At 40.5% G+C, this 11,576-nt stretch overlaps 1 long non-coding RNA gene across 1 annotated transcript; it reads left to right on the top strand.

Annotated features, from left to right (window-relative positions):
* Positions 1 to 665: 665 nt before the first annotated feature.
* Positions 666 to 11,321, top strand: LOC120401679. Its single transcript, XR_005596641.1, has 3 exons — positions 666 to 778; positions 2,731 to 2,899; positions 11,188 to 11,321. It is a non-coding gene; the product is annotated as an uncharacterized LOC120401679 (long non-coding RNA).
* Positions 11,322 to 11,576: the final 255 nt, after the last annotated feature.

Genomic DNA, 11,576 nt, shown 5'->3' with positions numbered 1-11,576 from the left:
AGTCTTCAACCTACCTCACTCACATGCGCACACACACTCACCTGTATTGCTTGTCTAGCTGAAAAGATCATCCAGTAGTCACAAATAATTGACACTTGCATGTAGTTACTTTATTTCATCTGTCAGCAGCAACTGATAGACATCTGCTCCATCATAATTCTCCCATTCCTAATGTCTGACGTTCCTTTGTGGAATTGTATTTTAGTCTGGATCTAGTTGATAGTAGACTGGTACTGAGCCAGAAAGTCAGTGCTTAACCCAGAATCTATGCCCGCTGGGAGTAAAGAACTCAAGGATCAGATGTAGTACATTTACACTGCTTCCAAGTTTACACTGAAGCAGTCAGTTGGAGGGATGGAAAACATCAATAAATTCAATTTGGATTCTGTTCTCCATAGTTTCTTTTTCCTCAACTTTAGCCAGTTGGGAACATCATCTAAAACATTGGACTCTATCTTTTCAGCCCTACAAACTGCAGGCTATAAATTCCACAAAATTGTACCTAAAACAGCTCTAATTTTAGAAATGTGGGTTCATTTGGAGTCTGCATGGTTGGGAGGATAGCTCTAATAAGATAAATGTGGTGAGCCTAGCTAGGTAATGGCGATGCTGTTTGTTTTCTGTGCGCTTTGCCTCCAAATTTCAGGGCTTCCAAGTCTTTGTGGTGCCTGCTTTGTCAGTGGCCTCTCTGCCTCTCACTGTTCCTCTGGCTGGTTCACAGTAGAGAAGAAACTGCCAAGAGGAGAAGCAGGAGGAAGCTGATCACATTGGGAAAGAGGTGAGAGGCCCAATACTGGTGCAGGCTGCCCCCCAGTTTACTCCATCCCTCCAAGAAAGGCAGATTAACCTCATATATGCAGCCTTCAGTTTACCTCAGTCAGCTCTCTCCAGCAACCCCCTTTCAGCTGACCAGGATGAGGGTGGTCTAGTCTAGTGGCTGGAGTGGGCATCAGGACAAGTGGCTGGGGTCAGAGCCATAGTCAGTCGTTGGGAGCCAAAGCCACTGGTAAAACTGGGAGGCAGAAACTGGGCAGAAACAGAAGTAGATTTGTGCATATTTATGGGAAGATCTTCCCTAGCATGAGGGGTAGCACATATAGCCACAGAATTACTTGTAGATTGGATACGCAACTCCTAAAAACAAAAACAAACAAACAAACAAAAAAGCAATAGCGCCTTTCTGCTTTGAAGTGCTGCTAGTACTTCCTCCAACTCCAAATGGCCTCCATGACTCATGAGATTAACAACTCATGAGAGATGATGCTTAATGAACCAGGTGTTGCCATGTCATAACAGCCTTATTAGAGGTACTGCTAAGAATAATTTTCTACCTAGTCTGGAGGCAATGGGAAAAGGTAACTGGGTGAGCAGCACGGGTCTGCAAGCTACATAAGGAACAAAGCACAGACAAGAAATTGTTCCATACTTTTAAACTGCTAATTTTGTAACTGTTCAGCTAATCACTGTCAATTGAAACATGGTGTTTGTTAATTATTTGTGGGGTTTTTGGTCAAAATAGTGATGATCAGATCACAGAAAAAGAAATGAGTCTCAGAAGTTTCATTTTTCAGTTGAACAATACAGTAATGCTTGCCACAAAACTAGACGTTAAAGTGTGACTGATTTCTACAGATCCTAAGATCATAAAAGTAATTTAAACACTGTATTTTTAGCGCCAGTGAAACCCGTATTTAACTCCCTTTAAACCTAGTGGGGATCAAAGTTTTGCAAATCTGTCAAACTATAGGTTAGATTCAAAAGGGTCAGCAAAACTAGTTCATGTTCATGAACTTTAAACTGGTATATTATGATTTTATTTACGGGTACTTGCCACAAGATCCTTTAAATTTGCTGCAATGTTGCAGTTAAAATGTATCAGAAAAATAACGTACTGTGATTAGTATAGTCCAATACATTATTTAATTATTACTATAGGTCTTATGTAGTCCCCCCTTAATAAGGGGGCTGTGCCCCAAGAGAAGAGATGCATCATTTGGTCCCCTGTGGGATCCATGACCAAGTCTTGCACTGTTGACTTCCCCCTGCAGCAGCAGGGAAGGTGAAGGGTGTGTGACCTCCCCTCCAAGTCACCCTGGCAACCCTCTTCCTTCAACCAATGGGAGGAAGGGAGAGAACAGCAGTCACCAGTAGCCAATTAGATGGCAGAGGACAGCAAGCAGTCTCTGACCCTAGGAAGAGCCCCCTGGAAAGCAGGAGGGAAGGTTATAAATAGCTCTGCTTGCCCTCACATGGCAGAGACCAACTGGGGAGCGAGCAAGAGAGAGGGGCTCCGTATAGCCAGCCAGCACAGCACTTTCTGGCCCAGCTACTGGCCTGGCTTTAACCTCAGCTTGAAGATGAGCCTCAGGAGCAGACATGCCAAACCCGTGGGAAAAAACCCCACAGAAATTGGGCTTGTGCGTTGCTTTTTGGCTAGCTTTTGTCTTGTAGCTTGTTGCTTCTTTTTTTTTGACCGGCTCCCAGCAAGCAGGGGCAAGCATGGGAGAGAGTCAGAGGTGCACAGTGGGCCCACCACTGTCCCAGACTGCACACCAGGGGGAATCTAGTCTCATAGAGTATTGGGGTTCTTAGGGATTGTCTTGTTTTGACATGGGATTAGCTTGATTTTTGGCTTATTGTGAAAGTCAGGTGCTTATTTACCACATGAAAGTTGGCAATTCTACTCAGGAGGATACAATCTATTCCGCCTGCCACGTGTCTCTCCTGCAGCTAGCTTGCCCTACAGTCAGCCTGCACCAGATCCAGGATTGTGGATCCAGAAGCCTGACCTGCTTGTATCTGAACCCACAAGTTCCAAGCTTTAAAGACTGTCAGCACCCAGAGAGGACCTGCTGGCCTGCACCAGTCTCTTGACCACTCAGCCAGAAGAGGAACATGAGTGAGTACCCTGTATTATAGTTTAGAAGGGTAGTTAGGGTTTAATCTTGCACCATTAAGGCACATTGCATCTGCAAAAAGACTTGTATCTACCTAGATCATCAAGACCTTCACTCCAGGTGCTGCTGTGCATTTCTAACAGCATTTCCTTACAGGCCTGCAACATGTCTCCATGTGCACCACCTTGGTACCTGAGATGGAGGGGACAGACGGTACTGAGGGGGGAGACACTTTTGGTTAGGAACATTGGGGAGTGTGTGGTCACATGACCTAGTGTGGTTGCCAGCATAGGCTTTAATAATGAAAAAGCATTATTAATATCTCTAATAGTTTAATATTCTATTGATTATATATTTATTTTTAATAAAGTCCTTACATAAAGTTTATATTTATTGTTTTTAAGTTGTTTGCTTGTGTGAGTTTGAGTTCAAATCTGGAAGCAATTTCCTCAGTGTGATTAAACCCTTGTCTCATGGAGGCACCGCCAAATAGCTTTATTCATTAGCATACCAGGAGGAGGAGTTGGGCACCTATCAGCAGCACTGTGAAATGAACCTAGGTGACAGGAAATTTGGAACTCCAAAGACTGTGAGGTTTCCTCTCCTGTTCGCATATTATACGAGGGGAATTACAATTATTTGCAAATTGCAGCATTCTGACCAATACTGTAAAAGATAAATCTTCTCAAGCTTTTCAGTCACTCTTCCAGCATTTTTGAGGAAGCAATAATGCTCTTCTACAATGCTCATTGAAAGAAGAGCTTGCACTAGCTCACTTCTTATATGTGACAGTAACCGCAATCAAGCAGATGTTGTAAGGGAAAGCACCTGGACTGGATGGCATTCCAGCAGAGATCTATGAACAGGGTGGCTACCACATTGTAAGGCATCTCATGTAGCTCTTCCACATTATCTGGGAGCAAGAGTTAGTGCCAAGGATACCAGGATAGCTTAGTAAGGCTTTTGACACAATCTCACAGGACAATCTCATAAGCAAACAGAGAAAACATGATCTAGATGAAATTACTGTAAGGTGTGTTTACAATTAGTTGAAAGGCTGTAGTCAAAAAGTAGTTATAAAGGGTTAGCTCTCAAACTGGAGGCACATGGATAGTGCTGTCCCACAGGGGTCTGTCCTGGGTCCAGTACTATTCAACATTTTCATTAATGACTTGGATAATGGAGTGGAGAGTAAGCTTATAAATTTTGAAAATAACATCAAGCTGGGAAGGGTTGCTAGCACTTTGGAGGACAGGATTAGAATTCAAAATGACCTTGACGAATTGGAGAATTGGTCTGAAATCAACAAGATAAAATTCAATACAGACAAGTGCAAAGGACTAAACTTAGGAAGGAAAAATCAAGACACAACTACAAAATGGGGAATAACTGGCTAGGCAGTAGTACTATGAAAAGTATCTGTGGTTATAGTGGATCAGAAATCAAACATGAGCCAACCAGGTCATGCAGTTGAAAAAAAGGCTAATATCACTCTGGGGTGTATTAACAGAAGTGTTTAATGTAAAACCTGGGAGGTAATTGTCCTGATTTACTAGGCACTGGAGAAGCCTCAGCTGGAGTAGTGTGTCCAGGTTTGGGTTCCACACTTTAAGAAAGAGGTGGACAAATAGGAGAAAGGAGAGCAACAAAAATGATGATAGATTTAGAAAACCTGGCCCATGAGGAAAGATTAAAAAATAGGGCATGTTTTAGTCTTGACAAGAAAAGACAGAGGAGGACTGATAACAGTCTTCAAACATGTTAAGGGCTGTTATAAAGAGGACAGTGATCAGTTGTTCTCCATGTCCACTTGTAGTGGTCCCTCACTCTCGAATGAGGAGGGAGGCCACTCTGCCTCACTACTGCAGTCAACAATAGTTGGGCTCAGGTCCTGCTGACCAGGGCAGAGCCACAAGCAGTCTATAGCCTGCAGCCTCCTGGCTGGGACTGACAGCAATCAACAGTCTAGGGCTCTGGCCCTCTGGGTGGGGCAGAGGTCATGGTTATTGCCTTCATGGCTTCTCTGCTCCTGGAGAAATCTAACGTGCTTCTGGGTCAGTTTGAAAACCTAGTGCAAGCTATGGCAATAATATGGATGTGATAGCTCCTGCCCCTGCCTTGCCTCACTCCAGATATCCTTGCCTTGACTCTTTTTGCTCCATCTCCTGACTTTTGACTTCAGCTCTAACCCTTTAGCTCTGGCATCTGTTCTTCTGACTCCAGCTGAAGATTCCTGCAATTCCTGGCTACTGATTCCTGCTCCAGTATCTAGGGCTGGCCCCTACTCCAACAACTAATCACCACCCATAGTCATACACCCAAGGCCATATTTCATAGTCAGCTAAAGCAAAACACCCATTCTCATAACGGCCTGTACAAACGATATAGAGACATGCTGAAGTCAAACTTAAAAGCATGTCAGGTTGACTCCAGCATTTGAGCAGCAACTGACAGAGCAAGGTGGTGGCAGATTTGCAAGGCGCATTAACGTCTTATGTGAAAAATGTGAACAGTGCAAAGCAAGGATACAACAGTCAGCAAGGGTCATGGACAGTCTTGTCTGTCCCACCTGTAATCTTGTTTGCAGTTCTTGCATTTGTCAGACCTCACATGTATGTGTTCATACCAATAGTGTTTGCTGAATCCTTGTACTTAAACAATGTCATGAGACTCCATCTCATTTTTAAAGTGCCAGAAATGTCATCACTACTGTACAAGACACAAATGTAAAGACAAGCCCTCTCTTGAGAAACTTACAATTTGAGAAAAATGTTGAGAAGAAATCATAAATGGTTGGTTGGATTCAAAATTAGGTGAAAGGTTTTCATTTTTTCTCAACCCCACTTTATCCCACATCATTTGTACTTAAAATATATTTCAGTGGTTTTCTATTAGGAAATTTAGCATTTGTTAGAAGTCTTGATAAATTGGCAAAGCATATTTAAAAAGATTTTGATTAATGTAATATGCTTAATTGGTATCAGCTGCTAGATCACATTTGTATCTTACACCTTTGAACTTGATTCTCTATTTGTTTAGCACTGTTACAATAATTATTTGTCTCTCTGAGATATATATTGTTGCAAATAAGAAAATGTATTTTGCAAGGGAAAAAACATCGCTAAGACAGAATTAATTTTAAAAGACTTTGGCAAGAACTGAAGAAAGTCCTCCACATTTGCCCATTTCAAGTCTCTCCTAAAAAAACCTAACCTACAGTGATATTTACCAGAAGTGACTGTAATCTGATGAAAGTACAAAAAATTTAAACAAAAAACAAAACCAATTCACACCACCAAGTAGGAATACCTAACTAAATTATCACTTGATTTTGTCAACGTAATTCTGTAATTCTCTCATAATTCTCTCATCCACCCATTTTTACATTTGCAATTACCCCAACTTACATGTCATGTCTTACTGTATACATTGTAAACAGCTTGGGCCGGGGACTATCCTCCTCTGTGTTCTCTAGGGCAACTAACACACTCCTGGGTGCTATAGAAACTATAGAAACACACCTTAGTCTTGTCTCTCAACAATGAGCCATTGCATGTAGTTTAGGTTCATGTTTGTATTGTTTTCTTTTTTATATTGCCCAGACTTGGATCTCAGCTGATGTAGCAAAACCAATTTAGATTACAAAGCTTCTTTATGGGGCTAATATTGCTTATAAAAATTGTAAGAAAACATTCAAAAAGTAGCCTGTTTGCAATGTTGGGGGAAGTGAGTGACAGAAATGTTGTTGAGAACAGATTTACTTATATTAATGGAGCACCTGCAGTGTAAGTAAGCCTTATACAGTAATTTTATGTTATATACCTCATTTTCTCTGTTCTACATTAGCTTTTTAACCAGCATCTCTGTCCCTCAGCTTCTCTTTATAGAACCATTACATAGCATCTAGCATCCACTAACCTAAACTATTACACTTTATTTCTTTGGACACTGTTGATATATAGCATAAACCCCTTTTTGCGCCCAACAGCTTTCAAACCAGGCTAAATTGAAGAAATGTGGGTTTGTTTTTAAACTTTACTTGTAAAGTAGTAACACCCTGGAATTTATGGCCTTTTCTATGTAAAAGACAGTTTACACTCTTGTGTAGCAAAGACCATATTTTCTTGTATTTAGAAACAAAGACATGTCAGGCTTTATTGAGCACATCACTAACTATATAACTAGCGTTAAACACTCTATTTGCAACTGTTGCTGTGTATTTTGTGTGTGATTATCACCCCTAGATCTGCATCCTATAAAAAGATATTTCTGTTTGCTTAATTATAAAGCTCTTTATGAACAGGCTCATCTGTAAATAGCTTGGTGCAGCTGAAATAGAAATATAATTATAATGAAGGCAGATGTTTGTGAGATACTTCTCATGAAACTTGTTCTGAATATACAAAGGAGAAAGGTTTTGCTAAATGGCGGGGCTTGGGCAGAAAGCCAAATGAGACTTCTTCATTTTTGGGGAGAACCACCATTTTCTAATCTTCCCCCAACCACATATAACTGTTCTCTTTTAGTGTATATGCATTTTTGCAGCTTTGATGATTAAATGAGCAATTTCCTCCAGGACACTCTTTCGTTCAGCTCCGTAGGTTAGTTGGCAGAAAATGCTGTACTTTTTTCTTCTAAAAAAAAATCAGTATTAGAGATTGTTCAAATTCATGTAGTTTGGACTTGGATCTAAATTCCTTGGTGTTTGAGGTGTTTGAATCAGGTTTTTGGTTTCGCCTGTGATGAAGTGATCTGGATTTGAATTTCCACAAAGTTCAGGGGTCTGTAAATCCAGGCTTTTGGTTCAGGACCATCTCTACTCTGCAGGTTGTCTTCTTCAAGTCATCACTTAAATCTTCTAAGTGGAGCAGTGAGGATTATTTTCACAAATTATATAATTTGCTGCATTTTCACATAGGCACAGGAAGATAATGCACCTCCTAAAATCAGCTTAATCATTTACTATTAGAGCCAATTGAAATTTTCCAAATTTCTGATATTTGTTTACTTTTTTTGTCAAATTTGATTGTCAATGAAAACTCTCCCCAGAAGTTTTCAACTAACATTTTTACTATTTTTTTTTTAAAACCAGCTTTAATTATTGGTGCTGCTATGGTTCTTTCAAAGCCATTGATCAAATCCTGCAGTCCTCGCTCATGGAAAGTACCCACTGACCTCACTGGGTTTACTGACATTGGCCATCTGTTGCTCATACACTTTTTTGATTGACTAGCTGATTCAGCTATAGTCAGAATGTGGCCCAGATTAACCAGTCTTGAGAGACGTGTATCCATTATGAAGTGGGTTCAACCAGCTTCAGAGTCCAGAATAACAATCTCCTCAAACTGACTGACACTATGAATCACTAAATTTCAGTGTTATTACAGTATGCACTTATACACAGAATATATACTGAAGAATTGATTGTCTCCATTATTAACAATCTCTCCCTCTTTCTTTCTCTGCGATCAAATCTGTAATCCTTATTCAGGTAAGATTCTATCCATTTTGAAGTCAATGGGAGCTTTGAAATACAGAATTTGGCCAAAGTGTTGGTGGAAAGGGTGGGAGATGAAACAAAAGATGATGTGAACTGAATCAATAATCCTTTTGGGGTCAGTAGTATGTAGGAGGAGCCAAGAATCACTCTTGTGTTATAATTAGAGATAGTCTAACTACATAATGAACAATACCTTAGACCATTTTCTGTTTTTGAATTAGTCACAAACATTTCATTTTTATTGAGATTTTATGCAATTCAGAGTTATTAAAAGAACACTATATATAAATATTTTCTTAGTATGGATTGTTTGTGAACAAGTCACCATACCTGTTGCTTTGAATATTAGCTATTTGAATTTTCTCTTCTGTGTGGATGGTCATGTGCTATTACTCCTTCTCCCTGCTTGGCTGACTCCCCAAACCAGAGAGCTTTCATGACAATACTCTGAACACTTCCATTGTGATAATTAATGAATATGCATATTCAGAGGAATGTTCATGACAGTTTCTCATTTTGTGAATATTTTTGCAATAAAAGAAAGAGCCTCACTGTAAACGACACTGGGGACCTGATCTAAACCTTACCGAAGTTGAAGGGAATCTTTCCATTGACTTAAATAGGCTTTGGATCAGGCCCTCAACATGACTCGTGGTAAGATGCTTTCTTCAATTTTTACCTCCCTCCTTCTTTTTGATTTCAGAAGAGTCTTCTATGTTGGTACATTCACAAAGATTTATAGATACTAGAACTCAGCTCTTCCTTCCAAGGTTTCTCTCTGAGTTAAAGATCACCAAAACAATCCACTATCCCTCTTGAGATAAAACCAAACACATCCCTCTGTCTTGTACTGAACTACTTATCCTTGTTAACTTAAACCCTCCCAAAAGATGCCAGAGCCTGCATCCTTCCGTTGCCTTGGAAACATTCCAGTGACACTGATGAGGGTGTCTGAGGGCACCTCTATCATTACTGTACTGTTTTAAATATATTTTGGTGTAGTAGAAATAATAGATTTCCTAATGAATTATAATTCTTATATGAAAAATTAGAGCACAGTTGCTTCTACCTGCAGGGCAGATAATGGTCTGGGAGTTTCTAATTTGTCTGCCAGGCATGATTAATTTAATTTTGTAAATATAGGATTTTTTTAATGAAGAAACAAAGGAATCTTTCCTCTTTCAGTACATGCGCATTACTTCTATTAATGTTAATGGAAATTGTGAATGAACTGAGAGTGCCTCAGGCTAAACCTGGGGGGCCTATCAAATCAACTTGACTTTCTGACCTCTAGGGGCTCTGATGAACTTGACTGCACTTGTGGAGAGGGGAAGAGAAAGGAGGTGGGGAGGAATCAAAAGACTTTGAATTTGAGCTGGGAAAGAAGGTCTCACTGATCTTTCAAAACCAGGAACTGAGTTCAAAATTAATGATGGGCACGATTTCACAGAAACAAAGTCTTATTCTGATAATAAAATACATACTTTGCAGTTCTAGTCAAATGGAATAGGTCATATTAAAGTCTTTGCAAACATTAATGAATCAAGCCTCATAAAACTCCTGTGCAGTAGGGAAGTATTATTACCACCATTTTACAGCTGGGAAACTGAGGCACAGAGTGAGGAAAGTGGTTTGCTCCAGGTCACACAAGAAACCTAGGAAAGAGATGGGGACAGAACTAAATTACTTTGGCTCCTATTCCTGTGCTTCATTCATAAAACCATTCTTCCCCTATTGCCTCTACACATACTCTGACTTCACAAACTGAGCTTCCCCTCAGATTCTCTTATGTTTAACCGCGAAATACATAAAATTTTCACCTGGTTGTTAGCGGTGAATGATATCTACTGTGACCAACAGTTCCCAGTAAGTGCAGGGGCGGCTCTAGGAATTTTGCCGCCCCAAGCACGGCAGCACACCGCGGGGGGCGCGCTGGCGGTTGCCGGTCCCGCGGCTCCAGTGGAACTCCTGCAGATGTGCCTGCGGAGGGTCCGCTGGTCCCATGGCTCTGGTGGAGGTCCACCGGAGCCGCCTGCCGCCCTCCCGGCAAAATGCCGCCCCAAGCACGCGCTTGGCGCGCTGGGGTCTGGAGCCGGCCCTGAGTAAGTGCTTAATAATGGAACTCAGTGTTATTAAAAAGAAGTCACTTTGACAAAAGTACAGATGCTTAGCCAGTATTATCATCTTTAATCCTGAGGATTGCTGCTGCTTACAGGAGTCTGCTGGTGTTGCAAACATTTTACCTACCAGCTGCAATTTTCACAAAGGCTGAAATGGTGCAGTAGCCCCCATTCTCTATGCTTTGCCGTCTGCTCTGTTCTTATGAGAAGTACTGAATTTTTTATTTTCGTGGGATTGCTCAGGAGGCTGGGGTTTTTGTTGCTGAAATGTAATTACATCTGGTTTTCAAAAACATTTAATGCTTAGCACTTTCATTTATTGTTTACTAGTGAGTAATACATGATGGTGTTGTGTCTTAAGTTGTTCACAGCTGAAAAGTGTGTGGTAGCAAGAGGTTATTAATGCTGAAAGAAAAATATTTATTCCTTGGCTTTCCCAGTTCATTTTCTCTCTAAAATGGCAGACAGATATCTCTACATCCTGTAGCCTCTTTCGCTCTAGCTGTGTTATAAATATAACTTTTGTGATATCTGAAACAATTTTCAGTATGGTTTACTATAAACCCAATGGGATAGAATGAGAACCAGTTCCAGCTGTGCAACGAACTTGAACAGAACCTAAACTTTATCAGAGGCTTGAGAAAGTTTAGTTACCATATTTGTTTTCCAGTTTCACAGGCCCACCTACCCTTCCTGATTCTGATGTCCAAGTAGTAGTGGAAGCAATGAAACACTGGAGAAACTTTTATGTCCTGAGATTTCCATCCCAATATTGTAGACATGCGAGGTTGTGAGTAATTTCTGAAACACTGGGTGCTTAAACTGCTTAACCTTCTAGGGCACGCCCAAAACTATTTTTTTATGGAGATGAGACCATAGACCTAATGGACAGGATAATTGCTGGATTAATGTATTCTCTTTAGCAGAAAGTGTAACTTCATGTTGGCCTCTGTAACTTGGAGGGAGTTTTGAACTTGCTGATTACTGTGCAAGAGCTTTAGCATAACTGCACTTAAAAAAAAAAGTTTGCAACAGTGCCACTTATATGGTGAATTGTTT

The sequence above is a fragment of the Mauremys reevesii genome, linkage group 3 (genome assembly GCF_016161935.1).
Source record: "Mauremys reevesii isolate NIE-2019 linkage group 3, ASM1616193v1, whole genome shotgun sequence".
NCBI lineage: Eukaryota > Metazoa > Chordata > Testudines > Geoemydidae > Mauremys > Mauremys reevesii.
The sequence above is the reverse complement of the archived record's forward strand: the minus strand, read 5'-3'. Positions and strand labels throughout refer to the sequence as shown.